At 42.8% G+C, this 24574-nt stretch overlaps 1 long non-coding RNA gene across 2 annotated transcripts; it reads left to right on the forward strand.

Annotated features, from left to right (window-relative positions):
* The first annotated feature begins 722 nt into the window (after positions 1–722).
* LOC134167148 (uncharacterized) lies at positions 723–22902 on the forward strand. Of its 2 annotated transcripts, none has more exons than XR_009966107.1 (4): positions 723–797; positions 14820–14899; positions 17561–17862; positions 21203–22902. It is a non-coding gene; the product is annotated as an uncharacterized LOC134167148 (long non-coding RNA). The 2 variants fall into 2 exon arrangements; XR_009966105.1 differs by having other exon boundaries at positions 17561–17666.
* The last annotated feature ends 1672 nt before the right edge of the window (positions 22903–24574 follow it).

The following is a 24574-nucleotide window of genomic DNA, read 5'->3' on the forward strand; positions in this document are numbered from 1 at the left end:
TAGGATGGACTGGATGATAAGAAAACCCTTTGAAATCTGTGTTCCTATTTTTCCATATTGATGATTCTACCTTGACCATCTCACATTTCTCACTATGTGGAGTTTCCAGCGCAGATTCCCATAGTTACTGATAAATGACCCAGATTCCCTGGACATACAGGTTCATCCAAGCTGTCACAGAAGGTTATAGGGTGGAGGAAGAAGGCTGGAAATGACGGCATTCCATACAGCCACTAAATCCAGCAATAGGTCTGAGTGATGCTTCCAAATTCTTAAGTAACTCGATACTGGGAGTAGGGTTTCAGTTAGATTATGGTAAGCAGCTCCTATACCTTAAACCCTGGTTTTGAGACTCTTAAAGTAGAGCTCAAACTTAGGAATTTGAGCTCATGCTTGTTGAAAAGTCAAGGGAAGAACAGCAACTTGTCCAGACGCTTATTGCTGGGAAGCGGAGCCCTGTTTTTCCAGCTTGTGGCAGAAATTGCTGGACACTGAGTTCCCTGCCAATTCGCAACCATTGATGTGACTTTGTGACTGCTATGGGGTAAGGCTGTGTTTCTCAGACCAGCTTCTTGTAATCAGAGCTAAATTATTACACCTGACTTTACTGATCCTGCCCCAGCTGTTTCGGGCCCGAAATTAGTCCTAATAAGGCCAGGAGATGGCAGCAGTTACACACAGCATAAACTGCGGGTTCCGGGTTATATAGCATTGACTGCTGGAGGCTGCGCCTAGGAGCAGGACTCGCTGCCGGGACCCCTTCATGCGCAGACGGGATACTGCAGCAGTGCTATCAGGTACAGTCACAGGGATCTGACCCCCAGGAACCTCATGTAATAGGGCAGTGATTGGAAAGTTTAGAGAAGAGCGAGCCCTGGTTAGTACTAAAGCTTTTGGAATGGGAGATGTGCAAACCTGAACAAAGCAAATGTAATTATGGGGTGAAAATGCGAGAGTTCAGTGGACTTGTGCAATTCTTTTCAAGCTTTCTTAGCCTGCTGCTCTTATGTGTTTTCCAAGGGAGATGTAAATTCCTTGTAAAAATATGGTGAGACTCCAGTTAGAGGAGAAAAGCTCTGGGCTGGCCAGGGCCTTACCCATAGGAACCCCTCAGCACAAGCAGTGACCCCTGAGGCAGCCTGTTGAGATGCTGCAGTGAATGGGTTTCATAGACAAGATCTCCAGCCCAGCTAATTACGGCAAGATATCACCAGCATTTCTTCCTAGGTTCAAGCCTCAAGCACAGGCAGAACCTTCTGCAGTCAAAATCTGAGCTCTTAAAATGAGAAGTTTCTTCCTAGGGTGGTTTTATTAACCCTTCCCACATCCCTGTGTTAGAAATATAAGACAAGGGACAACACATATATTCTTAAGTGCTATTGCTTATCACCTCAAAACAACCTGATCCTCAATGCCTTCCCTAACTGGGTGGCAGGTGATTCAGACCAGAGTACTGAACCTGCTGAGTATTAACCCAGTAACACCAACAAACACTGCAGTTTTCCTTCTTGCAGTGTGGAGCGAGCACAGAGCTCAGCTTGAGACCTGAGATGTAGACAAGCTGGGGCTTTACCCCAGCCTTATGAGCTTGCTCCCATCACAGCTGGATGCAGCTGCTGGCCACCGTGGGGTTTATGCTGACAGCTTCTCTCTGAGAACTAAGAGTTTAGGATTCCATGGAAAGCTTTTGCTTCACCACAGAAAACAAACAAAGGAGCCATCCGGTAAATGCAAACAGATCTAATTGTGTGGAGACCAAAGGTGGATCTCAAGTGCCTTCATTCCTCTCTTTGTAACCCTGGCAAAGTAAAGAGACTTACTCCAGGGATCTTCCCGGGGTTGCAGCCTGTCTCCATGGTGGAATGCCACAGGCAGGACAGCAGCGGGAGCCGGCTCCACACCAGCTGTGGGATATCAGAAGTTGGTCATATTTCTCCAGAGGGAGCCCTTTCTTCATCTTGAAATCTTCTGCTCCAGCTTGGGATGCAAAGGTTGTGCTCAGCCTCTCGAATACATCTTTGAATGACAAATTCAGCACTTGAATTCTTTCTTATTCAGGATAAGAGCTCTGAAAAATTCCCAGCAGCCTGTTCCTTCCCTCAGACCCCTAAATAACAAACTGCTCCTCAGGAACCAGGCATGAACTGAGCACATAGGCCTATAAATATTTCAGAGCAACTTCTTTACAGCCTTGTTTAACTCTATCCAAAGAAGCCACAAAGAGTCTGCAGTCCTGGCTTGGTCCAGCTGTAGGATCCTGCTAATCACTTTGTCCTCTTTCACATCCCACCTGGACAAGGACAGGATTTGTCAGGTTTGTGTTGGTCTCTGGGCCAGATGTGAGTAGTGACTCTTGCTCTGAGTGCTGACCTCTGCATCGGGGCCCAAGCGACCTTCTCTGGCAGATTTTCAGAGGTTTTGGGATACCGGTTACCATTGAATGTCCTGAAGCTCTGTTGCTTTGCTGGCTTTTATCTCTGGTGTTGCAGCATGTCCCTCCTCCAGGTCAGTCAAAACAGCTTTTTCTTTGAAGTGGTGCAAATTTAGCTCCAGGTAACCAGTTCGCTTTTCTCCTTAGGTCAAGGTTCAGTATAAAACTTAAGTGGGAGAAATGCTGGTTAAAGAGAAAAAAGAAGTTACTCTGGGTCAATGTCACACTCACCACAAAGAAGTTCAAGGCTGAAGTGTATCCTTAAATCACAACCATGACTACTGCACCTTTCTGATGTCCACTGGGGATGAAATACTGCCCTAGATAGGCTTTAGAGGTAGGATTTTACAAAGAAGAAGAAATCCAAATGGGAGAATGATGCAAGGAAATGTTAAAATTCAGCTTTTCATGGCCACTCCACTTCAGCTCTGGGAGAAATTCTTATCTGGAAATTGATATCCTAGTCTGCTCCTTGGCAGTGCACAGGTAGCCTGAACAGCCTGGTGGTTCTTGTCTCAGGATGCTCAATCGACAGCAGTGAGAAGATAAACCTCTCATACCACCTGAGAGAGACAAGACCAAATCTTATATCCACTGTTGCAGGAGTAAATGGTGTCACAGAGAAGTTGGCTTCCCCACCTCAAACCCTGTGCTCATAGGGGAGAATGTGTGGCCAGTTGTTGGAAGTCTTATTCACTTAGGGATGGTGTTTTGAAGAAATTCATTGACAAGAGGAGCAGCTTTGAGATTGGCTCTGCTGAGGGGAAACTTGGCAACCTCCAGTTTGCTATCATTCCTTTTTCAGGACTGGCTTAAGACTTTGGAGCAGGCTTAAGTAGGGATTTTAACATGATATTGTCTGGATGTTATCAGAAATATAGAACATTCTATTCTCCAGGGTTGTCTTTCTGGTTGCATTTGCCAGCAAAGAATGCTGAGCCCTTGCAAAGAAACAGAACAACCTCAGATAAGAACCACAAGTAATATAGACAGAAAGCCTGTATGCATGAGATAGTTGCCTCTGATGAAGTGGGCATGTGATCTTAAACAGGGTAGCTATTCACTGGAAAGCTGACAGTTCTTTCTCTTCAGAAGAAAGACTTTGCAAGTTAGATGTCTGTGGTGATTCACAGCACGGCAAAATGACTTTCTGTCTCCTTTTGTTTTTCTCTGGTTTATGTCTTCATCTTCAGGTATGGCTTCCCCAAGTATCCACCTTCATTTGATAAGGCTGGAATCTGGTGACATGATGCAAACGCAATGTTGATATTTAGGCAAGATTATGTAAATCCAATATATTCAGTCACTGTAGTCCTGGGAATTCTCTTATCAGCAACATAATTGAGAATGCATTCCTCTGGTGTGAGAGAGTGGCAGGGAAGGAATTAGGGCTGAGCTAATCACCAGGCATCTCTCAGCCAGGATTTCCTGATACATGACAAGGAATCGGCACAGGTGAGAAGTTTGTACAACAGAGATTTCCACTCAAGGGCCAAGCAAAAGGCACACCAGTCATTCTTGTGTAACTGCACAAAGCATTAAAGCCAACATGGAGTAAAGCCTGGATCTTTCTCTTGCTACATAGGGATCCCAGTTTAGTTTGGTGTCTGCCCTAGATCTGATTCAGGGAGAAAGCATTACAGTTTCCTGTTCTGAGCTGCTCTGTGATTGTAGCCTTAAGCTATTAGTTCTTGTGTTCCCCTTTCACTCTGTAACAAGAACCTGTTGCCAGACTACATTTACGGGTAAAGTCCTTGGATGGTGGCCTGATTAATGTGGTTTCAAAATGACACATGGGTGATGATGCTGTCAGTACCTACATTATGCTCTTGCATCTTTCTTACTACTTATCTTCGCAATAACAGCTCACAAGTGACTCCTTTGTTTTCCTTTGGACATAGTTGAGCTTTATTTATTGTCATTGTTGTTATTACTATTATCAAGGTAACCTGGCTCATGGACTTACAGGCATTTGGTAATGACTTCTGCAAATAGCAAAGAAAAATGTACCTTCCAGACTGAGGCATAAGCAAAAGAAGGGCAAGGTGATGATGGGTTTTAAAGAAGTGTCCTTTCAAGTCAAAGATTCATTCCAGATTGAGATCATCATACAGTAAATAATGTACCCGAGTCTTTGACAATAGGAAACAAAGGCACCCTGTTGCAAATATACTATCACTAACATAGCAACTCACATTATTATCTGAGAATAATTATTTTGTCCAAGGAAAGTATAGACCTTCAAAGGAAATAACATCTTAAGTCGCAGCAGATTTTAATTTAAATTCAAAGTGTAGGAATGCACATAATGCCCCATCGCTGTTATCTGGCTGGATTGGTGTCATTACAGTGCTTTAAAGACAGCCCCAATAATTGAACTAAATACCTGCAGCCTAACACTTTGCAATTTCATTTTCTCCTTGTCAGGCTGTGTAATTGATATTTGTACTGGAGGTAACAAAACAGAAAATGTGAAGGTGTTGATAGCTGCCATTACTGTCTCTTAAACTGCCTGAGAGATGGTGAGGACTGGATGACAGTGAGGAACTGGTACCTTTATAATAGGATATAAAACCATTAATGTGGCTAAGCCTGTGGTCAGTGCCTGCCTGGATTAGGATTGTTATGGATCTGATACTGATCTTGTGTGATAACTTCTGCTAGCAGGAAACCCAGTCCTGTAATGAACCAAGAGCATTGACCTCAAGCTCCCAACTTGCTGCAGAATGAGACTGGGGTTCTAAGTTTCTTGAGCTCACCTCTGTGTCTGCAGTTTGCAGCAGAAACCTTGTTAACACCGCTTCAGAAACATAGAATCCCAGACTGGTTTGGGCTGGAAGGGACCTTATAGTTCATCCAGTTCCAACCCCCCTGCCATGGGCAGGGACACCTTCCACTAGACTGGGTTGCTCAAAGCAGCTGGAGTTAATTCAGTTGATCACATTGGAAGATCTGTTTTGACTACACTGATACTGGTATTCCTCTTTTGCAACACTGGTGCTATCTATGCTCGTGTCTGGAGAGAGTAGAACGGATGCCTTAGCAGGTCCTTTCTAAGGAATCAGCTATAACATGGGCCATTCTCCCACTCCAGAGCTAATGTCAACCCAAAAGCTAGTACCTATCTGCAGACTGCTGCTTTTCCAGGTGCTGCAGCAAGCTTTTCCTTAGCCATCATAGCTCTGAAGCTGTGTAAATGCCCGAAGACTTAATCTTCTCCATTGCTTTCTGATCCTTTTAAAGTTTTGCTTTCAATGGGGCTGATGGGTTGTGGAGATGCAAATGGCCTGCAGAGGTAACCCAAAACCTGAGGACTTTGAGAACCAGGACTTTTGTGTTTCGATTATTTGTCAGGAAAACAAAACAAAAGCAAACATCACCCCACTCCCTTCAAATGTGAATCGTTTGTTGAGAACCTCTTCTGGGCTGATAGATAATTGCTATCTGTTCTGCCTCCAAAGCAGCTCAAATCAACCAGGTGACATTTGTCTCAAACGGAGGCAGTTATTAATAGGCTGCATACTTATATGGCTTCTTTACAATGCAAATTGCTTCTTACTGAGCTGCCTTTATCCCAGCTTTTGGGCCATTTTATCCATATATTCCTGACATCTCACTCCTCAGTGTTGTCTGGGTACCCACAGAGGAAAGAGGAGTGAAAGCCCAGTTGACTCCACAGCTTGAGGCAACACCAGGAGCTCTGGGAATGTCTGGCAAGGGTGTAGGACACTGCTCCAGCAAGGATTTGAAGGCCCTGGTGCCTCCTTCTGTGGTAAACCAGTTACCAAAATCAGACCCAGAATATGGCCAATATACTTGTTATCCAGTGCTCAGAGAACAAAATGCTTGTACCCATCCACTTGGCAACACTGATTCAATAGAGAAGTTTAATTTATTTGGATTTTGGAGAGGCTTTGGCAGTATAGAGTGGGGATCACCTTCTCTTCAGCATTATATGAAATGTATATTCCTAGCACTTCAGAGCTAATTTTTCAGGCATTTCCTGGCTTAAAGCCTCTCAGTTTCAAAAAATAATCAGTAAAACGTTAAGAAAGGCTGAGGGAAGGTACCAGGGATGGGGACATGGGGACAGCTGTGAGCGCTTGCTGATGTTCCATGTTGATTGCTGTTTTCATCCTCAGTGTCAGGAAACCAAACGGATAGGAGAAAGCAAATACAGTGCAGACTCCAAACAAAATATGTAAATGCAAATCAACGTAGAACAGTAGCAATGACCCAGAGGCAAGCATTTGAGGGAGATTGGAGGCTTTCAGGCTCCAGGATGAGATTTAAAAATCCAAGTCCTGAGCTCTTCTTGTCAATAAAGGTTTAATGAAAGGGACAGGCACACTGTATGACATGGGAAGGTATCAGAGAAGTAAGTACTGAAATCCTGGCTGTGTTTTTGAGTGCAGCACAGTATACTGAGTTGCTCTAAGAATGGAGCTTTTGTTTCTTTGAAAACATGCCCCCACACTGAAAAATGCCCCTGTATTTATGCACTGATGTAATTAGACTTACTGCAATATGTATATTATATAAACAGATGCTGGTAGCTCTTGCGGTCAGATGTAATTTAGAAACGCAGATTACTATTATTACTAATAACTATGATCATGACCAGCTGGGGTTTATAACCCAGGACATGCTACTTCTGGCAGTCTATTACTAATGTATGTGTCCTGATCATTATCTGATAAAAAAGCCAAACAAAGTGCTATGCTGCATGTAGGAAATCATCTCCTCTGCACTGCTAAGTGGACTAAATGCATAGGTACCATTAGTCCTCCATTATGTACTCTTCCAAGTACAATTAAGCACAGAAAGGGGCTTAAACTAGGGCCTGTTGTTTTTCCCAAGTGCGTGATGTAGGTGGAGTTGGTTTATTATGCCCATTTCAGTTCTTGGTTTTTGAAAGAAAAATGCTAAATGGTCTCATTAAAACCTCATCGAGGAAATTTATTCATCCTACTGAAATACTTTTGGGCTCTTCCAAAACCAGTAATCGGAGTCTGAAGACAGTCATCTGCCTTGCTAATGGACAACAGTTACATGTGTAATTGATTAATTAGGGAACGAAAATCACTGCTGAGACCAAGGGAGGAATCCACAGCTTCAGCAGGCATTGAAGTAAAATAGCAGCTCCTCCTAGGCAAAGCAGCTGAGTTTGTTTCAGGTATTTTTGTTCTCTTTATATTACCTCACCTTTTCCATAAAGGTTCTTATTTAGTATCCCAGTGTTTGCTGTGTGTAAGAAATAGGGAAAACAAGAAACATTCCTCCTTTTCCAGCTGGCAGAAGGGTATAGTTTGATGGAGCTTTAGTATGAGTGTATTTATCTCCATGTGGTCGTTCATTGGCTTTATGTGCGTGAGCAATAGTGTACGTGTAAAGAGGCAACAGAGAACTCAAACAAATGAGCTCTTTGGCAAGCTCTGGGTGAGCATGGTGATGTCTTATTCCTTGCAATCTGCGTGTCATGATTTATCTCCTATGGAGGTTGTTCCTCCTGCCTCACTGCTTGTTTGGAGCTTCACTGGTGCCTCGTAGCAAAGGTGTCTCACAGGGCCCTGGCTGATGAGATTTCACACATGGAAAGAGCCAAACATAAATATCTCAGCAGATAATTTGAATGGGGAAGCGGTGCAAATTAAAGCCATCTCTGGCAAGCCCATGGTGAGTGTACTGCTAGGCGGATGAATTGTGCTCTGTGGGAGCTCTTTCAAGGCATAAGACTTCTTCAAGAACCGAAAGAAGTGGGACACTGAGGGATGCTGCCTGTAGATGGCTCAGCAAGTGCTGCCTCCACATAATATCTGACTTGAGAGTCTCCTTTTGCTTTGAACACTTTCTGGTCTTTTCAGTGATATGGGTATTAGTGGCTGCATCTAAGACAAAAGACAATATTGGTTTAAGTGTTTCCCATTACCAAACTTATCGATTTTCTATGGCTCTTGTACACCTCCCATTCCGGGTTTGTTAGCTTAGCCTGGCACAAAGCTCCAGGAAGATCCAAAGATCAGGCAGAGATTATAGTGGGCTAGAAAGAGCCCAGGAGTGTTGAAAATTGATGAAGAACCCTAAGCCTATATATTAATAAACATCCTGAGACCTCTAATAGCCGAGCCATTGGCAGTTCAGCCAGGCAGCCCAACCAAAGCCAGTTTTTAATAGTTAAAGACCAAGCTGTTCAACTTGCTCTCTTCATCTGCCCATTAGACACCTCTCATTAGGCATTACCACCCCATTTGTGCACTGGTCAATGAACTTTTGGAGAGCAGATGGTTCTTACAAATACCACAGGCAAATTCAGACCAGAAACAGGCAGGTTTCGTTATTATGTTCTTGAGCATATGTAGACCGCAGGTACAGGTTTGGACTCCTCACTCCCCGTACTTTGGACCTGTCATAGCCAGCCTACTACATATTCTTTAGAGGTTATTTCTGCTGTTGTTGATGTGCTAGTGATGAGTTACCTCAGTTGGTCATGACATGTCAAGAGACTAAATGAGGTAACAGATGGTTTCCACCCAAGTTATCTTATTAGATGATAATTTTCAAGGGTTGGAAATTGTCTGTAAGCAGCTACAAAAGAGCATCCCCAGGTTACCCTCAGATTTTGTTGAATGTAAGTTTAGCTTTTGGGCAGATGAAATGTAAGGAAGTCATCTGGGGTTTATGGCAGGAATGAGCAATTTCTATCCTGAAATTCTTAAAACCAGCATTTTTGTGCTTTTGTGGTTATTCTGAAAGCAAATTGAACCTTCTTCTCTCAGCTTTACTCAGATTTTGCTTGTGAGTGGCAAAGATCTGAAGTCATGTACATTTCCCTAACTGCACCTTAAGGTACTTGCCCCTAACTGCTATGAACAACTGTAATAAGCAACTTTTTGGAGGTCATTTAGAACAGCATTACTATCCTGTGTCATATCAAGATTTGACAAAGCACTATTCATCTGGGCTGAATTTTAAGCATGATATTAACTGTGTGATATTACCAACTCTGCTTGGTATCAGTGGGGCTAACAATGAGTTTTAAATGCTACACTGAATAAGGATGGATTCAAGCAGGTGCTTATTGTTAAGCATGCACAAAAGCACCTGTCTGATTCAGGACCTAAGAGAGATAAATGGAGAAAGTTACAGAGCAGCTGGTATCTCTGCCTTCCTATCAGTGTGATTTCCATTCAGTGAGCAGGTGAAAAGGGAAAGGAATCAAAAGATAAAAAACTAGATTAAATTAAAGAAGGAAGACTAATAGGTGTTGGTTAGGTCATGGGCATGTTCAGAGTGACACACTCTGTCTGACAGGCCCCCTTGTATGGCTATGTCCTTTCTTTGTGAGGAGCAGATCTATCTTATGGTTATGAATGATGGTCTAATAGAAGGATCATCAGGATAATTATTCATAGTCCATAAACTAGCAGAGGAGAAGCTCCTGGTCTTCTGATTTATGTCAGCTTTGAGACCAAGCCAGAAAACTTGTTATTATGGAGCAACTTTGTATGCGTGTGCACGCACGTGTGTGTCTGCGTATGCAAAACCTGTCACTGTCAGACACAATAATGGCATTTTATTGGAAAAAAATTAAACTTCCCTTGCCCTTCTGGGCTTGGATTCATCTTGGAGAGGCAAAAATGAGGGACCTGCCACCTCAGCTTCGCTGACTTATGATTGAAGCTGATTTTATTGTAGATTTTGTTTTCTTATGCATTCAGATGATAACATGGTTGAGAAGGGAGAGCACAAGAGTGACAGTCAGAATTCCTGTGTTTTCTTAAGGATAATGTAGTTTTCTGTTGTTTGATCTCTCACACAATTTGACTTCCATCCTGGATTTCTGTTTTGCCTATAAAGTGAGAACAGTGATACTTCTCTATCTACCTAAGAGGCCCCATAGTATCATAACACGGTTTGGGTTGGAAGGGGTTGCCATGGGGGTTTCACTAGACCATGCTGCTCAAAGCCCTATCCAGGCTGGCCTTGGTACCCTTCAAATGATGTGGCATCCATAACTTTTCTGAGCAATCTGTTCCCATGTTGCCCATATCTGCAGTTTTGTGGGTTTCCTGTCACCCCAGGATTGTGGAGCTGGGGGCTGCATTGAACTGTCATCTGCCTTTTCTCTGGATGGGAATTTGTTACGCACACACACACAAACACCGCTCAGTTCATGCTCTCGTCTGTTGGGAATATTTAGTCTTCTCATGATACCAAACCCAATTCAAGGAAATCAATTCATTCAGACTTGTGAAGACGAGGATACTGCAGGGGGGAAATAAATTAGTAGCGGATGTTTAGTCTAATGGATGATGGAAAACTAAAGGGTTTTAAATATTAATTTATTACCACTGAGACTAGCAATGGGATTTAGAGGCAGGAAGAACTGAAGCTCCTGAGTTAGATTGTTTTCTTGCTGACACCTCCATTCTTCCAGTTGGAGGCCCAAGGTCTGTATCTGTTGGTTAAAGTGGACAGTGTGTGTAAGGCACAGCAGATAGCCTGTAGGGTGTCTACTTAAAACCATCAACCTGTAAAGACCCTCATTCTGCTACTATCTGAAGACAGAATAAAGGTGGTATATAACTGTTTAGGACTGAAGGCTAAATCAAGAGAAAACTGAATGGCGGATAAGCAAACAATGAAGTGACAACAGTGAACATGACAGGCAGGGACATCTGCAGAGCAGCCTCTGCAGTCCTGATCTGCAGAGGGTAATCATGGCAATCTTTTAGTTCATCCTCATGCAATTATGATCTGCTACAACAGATGTAGTCTATGGTTTCCTTGGAGCTGTTCCAGCCTTCAGAGACCAGCCTGGCAACATCTCACAAGCGTTTGATAGAGCATGGGGCACTTTGATAACACAGACATAGCTGCTGTAGCTTCTTCTGGTAAACTGCACCTTTAGGAGCATGTCTCCTTTCGGATTCTCTGCAGAGGTAAACGCAGTCATTCTGGCAATACTCTGGCCCCTGTAAAAGGTTTTAGAAGTGCAGTTAAGCACTGAGCCATTTTACAGCCTTGACCATCCCAGCTACATTGACAAAGATTAACAGTGCTTTTCTGGCCTTTATTTAGCTCCTAAAAGAGCAGACAGTAGTCTCCTTTGTGGCCCTAGGGATGTTCAGTGGATCAAGGTGAGACATTCACCCCAGCTATACGCAGGGATTTGGCTAAAGAAGCAGGGACACAGATTACTGGAAGTTGATGACTCCCATTGTCTTTTGATTCTTTATCTACTGCTTAAGAAATGGTGCAGTTACAAAGTGTTTGTTGATGGTAACTATCAAAAGCACAGTATATGAAATACTCAGACTTGTAATTACTTACTGCAGTAAAATGCAATTAAGTGCCCAATTCCCTTCTAAGCACCTCCTGCCTTCATTCTGCCTTCCTCCCCATCCTGCAAAGCACAGCAAATTAACAGCAGGAAGGGTTAGATCATAATAATGTTCCAGTGAAAACCCTAAAGCAGTGGGCTACATTAATGTAGCTACCTGAACTCAAGCATGGGCTGCTGGCTGCTCCAAATACAATTTCCTTATTCTTACTTGACATGTGCAAAATTAAGTGCTAGACAACCTGCTTAGCTTCACTAAATGGACTTTATTTAACAACATCAACTTTGTCTCCTATTCCCTTTCATTGCACCCCTCCCAGAGTCATTATGTATAGGGGTGCATTATTTTGCAAGTAGGAGCCAGAGAAAAAGCTTTTTGAGTGTTTTCAAATTTAACTGAGTTTTGCTTGTTGTATAGAGGGGTTTGGGCTAGGAACTATCAATGGGCACACACCTTTTGTGCGTTCCCTTCTCCTGTGAAGCGTGCAGGAGTCATTGCTGAGAGGCGCATGGGCAGAGCTGGTCCAGCTGAGTCCTCTGCGCTCACTGCTGCTCCTTCGAGGTGTGTGGCTTGGTTCCTACGCAGAAAACCAGTCATCAGTGATGGCTCAGAAGAAAAATGCTCACATGTTAGGAAATGTATTATTAAACTTCACTTGTCAGCTTTAAGTCTGATGCTGATGTTACTGCTTTAAAATGAACTCCTTCATGCTAGTGCTTTAATTGTTCAACAGTCAACTGATCTGAAACAGCACTCAGACCATCAGGGACCACCAAGATCAGTCCAACATTGCTGCTTTGCCCCACTGGGGATTTGGGTCCAGCCTCTGGGTTTCTATATCCATGCAGAACTAGTAGCGTGTTGTGGGCATCTGATGTGTGAAGTGTGGTGCGTTCAGCTGTGCCCCTGAAGAGGTATGTTCTGACAAACATAATATTTGGTGTCTGCTGAGACAGAGACTCAGTAGAACAGACTGGCCACTTAGGCAGTACATTGTGTTCAATGTACTGTATATAGGAGTCCTTTTTTCAGCATATATCCTATTAAATTAACTGGAAATGAGTGTTCATCAGTCTCTGAGGGAAACAGCCTGAAGCCTTTTCTTTCCTCTTCACATCAGGCATTCATCAGGCCTTTGTGACTACATTGGCTTGCAGAAAAGGTCAGAAAGCAGCTCTGCAAATACAAGTCGGATTTCCAAGGGCCAAACCCTTTAGTCCTTATGTGGGAATTTTTCAGTACAATAATGGTTAAATTCCACAGGTCAATCCTGTTCTTTTTATTCAGCCAATGCTGTTGGGGTTGTGGAGAGACTTCAAATTCCCCGTTGCTTCTCTCCAAAAGCGGGATGGATTTGGAATCAGGGTAAAGTTATCCAATTTGTGCATGCTCAAAACCTTCAGGTCTCTCTTCTTATTCCAGACACCCTCTTCAAGAAAATTCATACTGATGATTGTCAGATATTCTTCCAGGTTTTGGCAAAGAGCTAAGGGTTTACTTTAGAGAAAACTGCTGGCCTCAGAAATGCTTGTGAATACTTCTTGTTATTTCTGGTGGAGAATGAATATTTCTTCTGCTTTGGTGACAAGGTTAAAGACACATTTAGAGCCATTTGTTGTGACCCCATTTGCTTAGGGACATGGAGATAAAGCCCAGGTTTGGTTTTGTTCAAGTGTCTCGTTGTAGTGCCTCTTGTTATACTATACTATTCATACTACTATATGTTATAAAATTCTACGGAATTTGAGACAGGTGAATCTCACTTCTTTGTGATTGAATTAGGTGGCAGAGTCCTGCAGAAAGCACAAGTTCTGTTTTCCTTCTCCTATTTGTATTTGTGAAATAGATTAAAAGTAAACTCCTGGACCCAGGCTCTGGAGAGAAATTTAATGCCTCTCTTGCAATCTGCATGTCCCATGTTTGGTGAGGAAAACCATCGCACAGGCTCCCTGGTTGATGACACCTCCTGCAGTTATGTCACCATAAAGGGGTCTTTTTTGTGCCTTGTGAAGCTTTTCCAAGTGATAAATGGTGCTTTCCTGTCTCTCCATATCCATCAAAACCTCTTAATGAATTTCATTGCACTCTGAAAGTGCACTATTGCCATAGGAGTGAATTAACATTGAGGGAAAAGTCAGTTTTCCTCTAATTCACATCATGTTTTTCATTTGTCACATTATCTCCTCAACTTTAAAATCCTTAATGCTCTGGGTATAAGCTACTGATAAATGACACAAACTTTCCCCATTCATCTGTGCACTTGTATAGAGCATGAAGAGTGCAGGGCAAAATCAGTCCATCTATAGATCTTCTCTATAATACCCTTGAGTCTCTGCAGTGACCTGCAGGAGCAGATGTACTTTGTGGGATGTCAAGGGTGAGTTAACAAGTCTGAGAGAGTTCAAGTGAAAACTCGTCAGGAAGCTGAAGGAAGAACACCACTGTCAACTCCTCCTTTTGAAGTGAGGACAATGCAGCCCAGTTTCCTTTAGCAATTGCAATCCTGATGATACAGTGCAAGGAAGGTTGGCTCTTGAGGTGAGCGTTTGCACTGAAAACCTGCAGAGCTTTCAGGGCAGCCTTGAAATGCTTTCAGAGCAAATCCTCTGGCAAATGCATATTTGGATTAGTGTTTGTGATGGCTTTTTATTCTTATTAACTTCTTGCATGCAGAAATCTGTGTAAATGTTTGCCAAAATCAAATCTAAGGGAATGAAAGCACCAAAACAAAGGCTTCTTCCTCCAAGGGAATGGAGCAGTGTTTCCAAGACTCCAGCCAGGAGCAGTGTGTAAAAGCATATGTTGCAGTCCAGGTTGTTGCTTGTCTCCTTGAGTTAAGACTCAAACAACACCCAGATTTTGGGCCATTGTATTGGCAAGCTATACTGGGTTTGTGGGAAAAGAAAACTGAAAGGCAGTGGTACTTGTTCCCCTTACTGGATGCCTCATCATTAAACAGCCCTGTCTCTCTCAACTGCTCTAAATCATCCTTCTGCCATACTGACTAATGGGGACTGTGGCCATTTTTTCTTATTTCCAACTAGATCCAAACTCAAGTCTCCATGGATGAATAAATGAATGGATTTATTTTATTGCAGCACTTGGCCCTCAGTAAATGTCAGAGGTAAATTGGGATTGGATTGGGGTTTCTTTTTTTATGTTCTTGGGTAGGAATATTCTGGGCATGTGCTGTACACGTGCTTCCTGAGGAAATTAATTATTGTGTTGTTATTATTATTACCATTTAACACTTGTATGGTGCTTTACATCTTCAAAGCACTTTGCAAACGTTTAGCTAATTAATTAAAGTGCATTTCATGCAAATCCGCTTCCATCTGGATTTACAATCAGCCCTCCTTCATGGGGAAATTATGTCACACATAAACTAAACTAGAAAGCTTGCTGGAGCTGGGAGCAGTAGCTTGTGTGAGCAGTGGGAGGTGGAAAGTAATGATGCCTCTACAGCTGCCTCCCTCGGCTGGGGTCCTGGTGGCTGCGGCATAGCTCGCTGCTCTGGACAGCCCCTAACACCAAGAGGCTCACAGCGAGGTGCATGCTCAGCACAAGATTTAGAGGCAGCCCAGTGGCTTTATTTCAGAGGTGAGTTCTGAAAGCGTTGACGAACATCTGCTTTTAACAATGTTCCTCTGTCCTGTTTTTATCATGGGATTAACAGCAGTTGCTTCAGTTTTACCCCAAGTCAGAGTGATGGCAGTGACATCCTCTAAACGTCTCTGTCCTGGAGACAAAGATAACATTCACAGATAACGTTCATCTCAAAGACTTTTTTACTCCCGTTGGAGCTCAGTGAGGCTTGAAAGACACCGAGTGCGAGTGAGTAAATGGGAACATTGCTTTTGACAATGTGGCATTGAGGAACCTGTGGTACTTTGGTCAGCCTTCTCCAGCACCACATGACAGGTTTGGCTCTGCCTGCCAGCCTGTCTGTCTCCCACATCAAGCTGGTACAGAGAGAAATGTGCTCAGGCATTGGGATGAGGGGAGGAAAGAGCCCTCCCTGAACTCACCTGTGCTGGCTCACAAATTATCAGTCCTGGTTACCACCAGAAGAGGCTTTGCCTCTGCAGCATTTACTAAACAATCAGCATAATCCCCTACCAGATACAATTCAGTGGGTGCAAATAGGGTCTTAAAACTGAAGAGCTCCTGCTGACTCAAATAAATCGGGCCAAAGCCACCACTTAACAGCCTAAGCTAAGGACATCTAGGTTTGACTGGCATCCTGCTTCAGTGCCAGCTGCTGCAAACCAAACATGTGTAATATATATGTGTATATTATATATTATTTTTCTGGAGAAAATAGTAAAACGGAATAAATGTCAAATGTCAAAATGCCAGAAAAAAAATCATTCTGAACACAAGATCTTCCATTTAAACAGGAAGAGTAATTAAGCAGCAGAATAATTTAGTGTCACAGGTGTCTTTTACTCCATGCTCTTGAAAACAAGACTGGATGCTCCATCAGAAGTTTTGCATTAGCTGAACAGCAGCTTGTACCCTCAGTTCAACCTAATTTGATGAAGATTGACGGTGTCTGACATAAGAAGTTAGATAAGAACATTAATCTTTTGTCCTTGAGCTCTGTGATTAGAACACCTTTCACACAGAAACTGGTGTAAAAGAAGTTCAGCATTGGTGGGAGGATTGCTCAGCTGACAGCAGGACAGAGCATGGCTCCAGCCCCTAGGGCTTTGCTTTGCCAGGCTTGTGGTGCAGCAAGCAGCTCCAGCTCCTTTGTGCAGGAGTTAAACTTACTGGGATGAGCTTTTCTAGGGAAGCAGTAACGTTGGGAAGGGATGCTCTGGAGCTGTCAAGGGAGGGGAGAAAAGGAATATAGTTTGTACCAGTGACCTGGTAAAGATAATGCAGAGGAAAAGACTTCATCAAAGAGGAAAAAACTCCAACATTTTTGTCTTCTTTTTGTCAGAAAGATTTATTTTCTTTTTTAATACTGAGATGTTGATTTTCTTACAAAGACATTTTCATTGCTTTTTCCTATTTTCTATTAAGCTAAAATTCTGACAGTCAATGGTCAATATTTTCCAGCTGAAAATTAAAATATTCTCTTTCAGGACTGCAATTATATTTTTAGGAACAAGCCTGAACTTTGAAGGGAAACATAGATACGTCCTTAACATTTTTCCCTCCAGAAAAAATGAATGTTCTCTTGAGAAATAGGTTTTAATGAAAAACTTAGATTGCTGTAAGGATCTGTACAGTCATGATAACATAAGAAGCATGGTAAATTGTGTCTGTAATAATTTAAAGCTATCCTGTTTCTCTCCTTGCATCACTGCTATTGGGTTCTGTGGCCATAATCTTATGTGGCTGATAGTAATTCAACTATTGCCTCAAGTCCATGAAAATCCTTATCTGTCATTCAGGCAAAACCTGAAATAGTTTTTGACCCCTGGTGTAGTCAAGATAGCTGTGCTTTCCCTTACAACCTGTTAAACATGTTTAAGATTAAAAGGAGTGGACTAGAGCAAACAGGATCGCAAAGCAACCATGGCTGTGTTTGCTTTTTGAGTTCTAACACAGATACTGCAACGTTAAATTCTAATGCACCTTTTCCTCAAAGGGAAGAGGGATCAGGTGAAAGTTAGCTATGAACAGACATTCACTGCATCATGGCAGCATTCCAGAGGAAGCCTCCCCCTCCCTCTAATGATGCCCTTTGGCTCTTTAGTTTTTATCTAGGTTGGTTTTCCACTTTGATAATTTCTAAATTGTCGTTTATTATTGTAATATCAGTTCTTTGCAGAATGCTTCAAGCAAGATGTTTTAAAGTACAAGGCATAAATGCTGTTGGAACTATTACTGATGATCTCTACCATGCCCTCAAGAACTTTTCCAAGCTGGGTACTGAGGTACTACCAAAGCTGTGGCAAAAGGCAGAGTTCAGGATTCCCCTTGTCTGAAAGTTTTTGGGTGCAGAAAAGCCTATGACCAGAGTTTTATGTCTTCAGAAGACACAGCAGAACTCCTCACACTGAGACCTGAGTTGGCTCCAAGAGCCACACAGCCCCATGGCTTTGGCTCCAGGGGAACCACAGCAGTTCCAAGGTGACAGCCCTGAAGTTAAAGGTGCTCTACAGAGCTCTCCAGTTTGGCTGGGCTTTCTGCACAGCACATGGGTTGGGAGAGCTGTTTATCTTCTATCTATTCCCTCTTCAACACTACTGACATCTAAGCATCTACTCCTGGTAGGTGAACATCTCAGTGGCATCGGCTCACCGTGCACTGACTGTTATCCTCAAGGTTACTTATATGTGCAAATAGTGGCCCAGACTGAGTTTCCTTGTTTGCTAACAGAACAGCTGACAGGATTAGTCATGAAAGAAATGGCTCAGCAACATAGTTCATACTTGGCTGCTGGGGTTCCAAAACCTGGCTCCCAGTGGGTTACTTTCCTAAGCACAGGAGGGGAAGCTATGCATGGGTGGTTGGTTGGAAAACACTGCGTTAGCTAGAGAAATCAAAGGGGAAAGTGAAGAAATAATTTTCTTTTTCCTCTGTGCCTTCCTGCTTTCTTGCCTTCCTGACACTCAATTTCTGTAGCTGAGCTTTGGTTTTCAGCTCTGTGGCACCTCTCTGAACTAAAGATTGAATACAGTGTGATAGAATAGCTGCAGAGAGATTGACCCATCAAGTTCAGATCTTGCTTTACCTTCATCTGCTTCTGTATTTTGAGATAGCTTGATAGTCAAAATGCCTGGTGAATTTTCAGGTTGTCAAAGTGCAATCCAGGAGGTTTCTTCCTCCTTCTGCTTCCTTTTCCTACCTCTCAAGTCAGAGTCCAGCTAAGGTATTTCTTGAAGTTGCAGCAGATTCTGAGGGGCAGATCTAGGCAGAGCATCAACATGATCTTCCACTTTGTTTCCATCCCCTTGCTTCACCTGCTTTTTGCTTTGTTCTTGAATGCTGGATTGAACAGGGCATGTATCTTCTTCACATTTGACCCCCTCTCTTAAAACTGATGGAGGAGGCAGTAAATGAAGATTTCTGTGGCCCACACTCTGCTTTAATGTAATGAATGGATGTCACATGGGAAGAGTCTACAGTGACTGATGCCATGCCTGGCTGGGATCATCTTTACAGATGTACCTATCAAGGTATCCTTTGAGGAAAGGACTTTGTAAATCAGTCATCACCATCTTGATAGTGCTTGTCCATCCTGACCTCAGGGCAGGATCACAGCACCTCAGGTTATGCAGAATGTCTCTGCTCAGGGGTTATTTTCATTTCTTTAGGCTGCCAATATCCTGTAATACTCCAACAGCAAAAGAACTATTTGTTCTTGGGCACCATTTCCCAAACAAGGAGCCTGTCAAGTACATTTGCATGGTTTAATTTCAATGGCGCTTTGTTTGTTTAAGCCCTGATCTCCTTCAGGTTTTGAAAAGTCACTTTTTCCCTGCGTTTGGTAAAGGCTGATTTGTTCCATCCCTCAAAATAACCTGATGAAGCTTAAAATGAACCTTCCTTTTCAATCCAGAACAAACAAACAAAGTTTGTGTCCTTCTGTACTCAGCTGCCTGCTGCATTCTTGGAAGCAGGTTTGTTGGTTAGCTTGCACTCTTGGACTGGGTTTCTCTCTTCCTCCAGCAAACGGTGAGTGCAGGCACAGTATTTTCAGGGCTGGCACAAACAGGCTTCCTGGCAGTGCTTCTTGGTGGTAGGTGAAGGGGGAAAAAAAAACACATGAATTTATGGAACCTCTTTCCTGCCATTTTGTGTCTGCTGTTTGGATTATCCTGGGTTTAATAGTCTGGGTTGCAGCTGAACATGAGCCAGCAGTGTGCCCAGGCAATTGAGGCATCCAACAGCATCTTGGCTTGTATCAGAAATAGCGTGAACAGCAGGACTAGTGCAATGATTGTCCCCTTGTACTCAGCAATGATGAGGCTGCACCTGGAATCCTGTGCTCTGTTCTGGGCTCCTTACTACAAGACAGACATTGAGGTACTGGAGGGGGTCCAGAGAAGGGCAATGAAGGTGATGAAGGGCCTGGAACACAAATGCGATGGGGAACAGCTGAGGAACCTGGGGTGGTTTAGCCTGGAGAAAAGGAGGCTCAGGTGGGACCTTATTACTCCCTACAACTACCTCAAAGGAGGTTGTAGTGAGGTGGGTGTCAGTCTCTTCTCCCAAGTAACAAGTGGTGGAACAATTGGAAATGGCCTCAAGCTGCACCAGGGAAGGTTTCAACCAGATACAAGGGAACGTTTCTTCACCAGAAGGTTTGCCAGGCATTGGAACAGGCTGCCCAGGGAAGTGGTGGAGTCACTGTCTCTGGAGGTATTTAAAAGACATGCAGATGTAGTGCTTAGGAGCATGATTTAGTGGTAGACTTGGAAGCACTGAGTTAATAGTTGGACTCACTGATCTTAAAGGTCCTTTCCAATCTAAATGATTCTATGATTTTCCCATCACTGATGTGCTAATAATAGCTCTGTCTTACACTGATTCTCTAGTGTCTAATAAGGAATTCTGGTTCAACCCTAGTATCAGTCTGAAAATAAAAACAGATGCTTTCTGCTTGCTGGCCTATTTCCTTCTGGGAACTTAATATGTCTCAGAGTATTCACGTCTGGTACAAATCAGCCAGTGGACATTATAATATTTAGGGAGCCATAGGCAAAGAGACAGTCGCATACATGGTGTGGATCACAGAAACCTCATTTTCTCAGGTATGATCTCTAGGAACCATCTTCATTTGCTTGGCTGCAGATCCATCCAGGCCTGCAAGAGTTCTGTTAATCAAGACTTTGTCTTCCCCATTACGTTTGGTGACATCTTCTGCTCTCTTATCTATAAACTACAGTAGCTTATCAGTCACTGCTCTTTTCTACCACAGCTCTGGTTAGAAAGGGCTGTGGTTAAACCATCTTGCTTCTGTCTGTCTGGATCTAGATGTTCCAACCCATTGTCTTCAAAAGAAAAGAGAGAATCCCTGGCTCCCTTTTCCTTTGGTCTGTGTTTCTAATTCATTCTTAAACCAGCAGCAAATCCCACCCTCCTCAGCCCACTGGGCCCCAGAGGAGCAGAACACTCTTAATTAATTCTAATGAACGTCAGCCAGCCAGCTCCCCTCTCTCTGCACTGGGACAGGGGTTACTTTTATCTCCATCATTTTCCTCCCTTGATCTGATTTCCCCCCAGCTAAATTAAATCTCCATCCTCTGTTTCATTGATTTTTCTTTTCTTGCTCTTTTTAACTGAAATAAGTTTACATAAATGTAAAAGTAACAAGGTAGGGGCTCAGAACAGACACGTCAGCTGTCTAATGTGGCCCAGGCTGTTGTAAATCAATAGTAGCATAGTTTAATCTGTATTTTCATAACTCATTCACTCCCCCCTCCCCTCCTAACCCTGAATGCTGAGTTTTATTTAATGTCACAAGGTCCTGGGAGACTTGGATGGAGCGGCCTGGCCCATTGGACCATTCATTTGATGCAAGAGCCATGAAAGGCTCAGATTTATGTCACAGAAGCAGTACTTCTTCCATTAGCTATTTATGGATTTATGCATCTTTGCATTTCTCAACTGTAAATAAAATAAATAACAGGCACTGAAAGCCTGGCAGCATGACAGGGACCTTTATAGGATGCAGAACAAGGACAAAATTAAAAGCAGAGAGAGTATATAAATCTGTGACAGGGCTTCTGACACTTGCGTGGGTAATTGCTGCACTCTGTGCTTTACAGTCCTCATTACATGTGTGTGGGGTCAGAGAGAGTATACATCCTCCAGAGAGGATGAGATTCTTGCTGTAACGTTAGACCAGCCTTTCATAGGAAAACCTTGGAGAGACTTGGCCTTGTGTAGGCAAATGTGATGGCTGCCACCAGCAAACTGGCTTAATTATTTGTAAGAAAGCTTTGGGGGGTAGGGATGATGAAAGGCAATATTCAAATTCATTTGGATGAAAGCAGAATTCAACAAGCTCTTTGGATTGTGGACAAAATTCAGACAGAGATGGCCAAGGAAAGCCTCACTGACTTGTGAGACCCCTTGAAGGGCACAGCAAAACTACTTGGCTCGACTTGGTCCTATGTGCATGCAGCACCGGCACTGGGTGGGAAACTACAATGGAGGGGCAGTGATTTGCACTACTTTGCCTTTCATCATCTGACTGCTCCTGGCTTGCTGGCCGTGCCTGAGCTCCCAGATTTACTAGGATAATAAGGTTCCCATCAAAAAGCAACTTTAAGCATGTGCTTAACTTTCACCACATTCAGCTTAACTCCATGGCCTTCTTGCAACTTAAGGGTGCATTCTGTTGCCTTGCTGAATTTAGGCTTGAAGTTAGAACAGATGTGTACACACAAACAAATATGTATGTGTGCATATATACCGACATATAAAATGCATATAATACTTGCTGTCATTATAGCAACAGAATGTCTGTGTGCTGCTGATGCCTTGGTAACAGCGTCTGTATATGTCTACATATGTGTATAAGGGCTGCCATGGGGTTGGGTGTAGCATATACTTAAATAAAGCTGTAAAAAGCATAGCAATAGGAAAACATAATGAGACATCTATCTGCCAAATCATTATCCCTTTTACACGTCCTTACAACCCCTGCCTCCAGTTCTGCTCTTTGTTATAAGTAAGGAAGAGTGAAAAGTCTCTGGAACATCCTTTTTTTTTTCCTGTGTTTCTCCCCAAAGCCCAACATGTACTAGACAAAGGATGGATAAAATTTGGAGAAAAATAACAGTATTACAACACATTGACATGTGGACAGGAGTGAAACCTGTTTTCTTTGGTGAATCCTTTACCCCTGAAGAGTGAGTGCAACAGATCGTCAGTAATAACGCACCAGGGAGAAGGAAAGCAGCATGAAGTCAAATGTATCTACCTTGGTCTAGTCCAAATGGCAAGAAATAGCTGTTCTCCACAGCAACCATAACAATTAGACATAGTTCTGAATCCCTGATTTTCTCATCTAATAGTTAACACCAAAAAACACCTATGCCATCATTGATATCTAAACTGTTGCAGTAAGATTAGTGAATTTGTTGGGTACCTTCTGAACAGAAATAAGTCGGCATGCTCATGTTCATAGCCAGAATTTGAGGCACGCATTGCTATACTGGCTCCTTTCTGAAAGCCACCTTGAATAATTAGATTTAGGTGTAGCCATAAACTATCTTGAAATTAAGTAGTTTTCCAGATTTCTGGATAAAAATCCCAAATCTCAGACAATAAACAATAAATCATTATAAAGAAGCACTATAGGACAAATAACTGTGTGAAGATCATGAGAACACTGTTCATATGAAAATAAATCAAAGCTATTATTTCCATCCTATGTAGTCATGCCCATGAACTCGGGGATCCTTGAAATTCCCCTCCTGCATTTTCCTGCATCATTCGCACTGGTTTTATTAAACTGGAAGTCTAAATCCTGACCTGACTGCTATTGCATCTCAGTCAGTAAGAAATCACATTTAGCAGTGATGGAATTAATGCCTGAAGGGGCACAATAAACCACAAGGAGTGAAAGACAAAAAATATCAGGGAAGAAAAGAATAGCAACAGAAAAAAACCCAAGGAGCAGAGCTGCATTAGCCTGTGTTTGATTGCAAATACGACTCTGATGTCAGCGCTCTGCATATTGTTGTTCCAAGCTTTCACGCAATCAAAATGTGGGAAGTGTCCCTTTGGAACAGTGATGAACTCCTCTGCAAGGCTGTCTTCAGCCTTGCTGCATATGAAATGCTTTTTTTTCATGTTTCAGAAAGCCTGATTAATAGCACCTGCCTCCACATCTCTGCTGGTACCAGCGGCAGTGTTTTACAGGTGGACTCATTTGCTGGCAAATTTGGCTGACAAGCACTGCACTTGCTCCATATGGGCCGATCAGAGCCCACTCCCTGATCACCATTTTGTTTACCAGTCCAGTTATTGTAAAACACCAGCTTTCCATAGAGAACCATGTGTGATACCAGTACCTGGAAGCTTTTTCTAGCAGCTTATACCAGTAATGCACAGGGCTGGAGTTTAACCAAAGCCTGCTAACGAAGGGCTCTGTAATGTAATCCATTGAGCTTTGCAAGACCTCGCTCTAATGTGATTGCATATGTAAAAGGAATCTAATTTTAAAAGTAAAGAACAGTTATACGAGCGTGAGGAAATTCTTATGAGAATGGCTGGTTTCTGTAGACTTCTTCAGCTCTTATGGAAAAATTCTGTAGGAATCCATAGGAAAAAAATAATAAACGTCTCTGAAGAAGTTTGCGGTGAGGAGGTTAATAGAAAAATCATATCTCTGGTGTGGAATTCATTTTCTTCCAGTCACCTCAGTATAGCATTCTGTAGGGCAGCTAAAAGGGGAAAAAAATCTATCAAAAAGTCATATTTTCTAATCTAGTTGACTGCGGTTCTGGCGCACAAAGAAATGAAGACTCTCTCATCCCATGAATCTAGCGACTGTGAAAAGCAGATAGGAAATAATTTGTCAATAGATTTGAAGATATCAAATGGATGCGAGAGGTCAGGACAGGCACAAGCCTCTGCACAGAGCCATAGCTCATCTAACATTTTCTTTAGCAGTTCAGGGAAAGCAAATAGTTTTCCATGAACCTTTTCAGTGGAGGGCAATAAAGAAACAGGCTCTCAGCAGCTGCTGCCTTTAATTGCTCTTCAGGTGATCTCAACACTAGCACCTTCTGCCTGTTGCAAGGACCACAAACCAGGAAGATTTCCAGTAAAGTTTCAAGGAAAAAAACAGTTCCACCAGTTAAGAAGGCTGTTCAGCAAGTTT

The sequence above is a fragment of the Pezoporus occidentalis genome, unplaced genomic scaffold (genome assembly GCF_034315485.1).
Source record: "Pezoporus occidentalis ecotype Australia unplaced genomic scaffold, CSIRO_AGI_Poc_V1 ctg11, whole genome shotgun sequence".
NCBI classification, from domain to species: domain Eukaryota; kingdom Metazoa; phylum Chordata; class Aves; order Psittaciformes; family Psittacidae; genus Pezoporus; species Pezoporus occidentalis.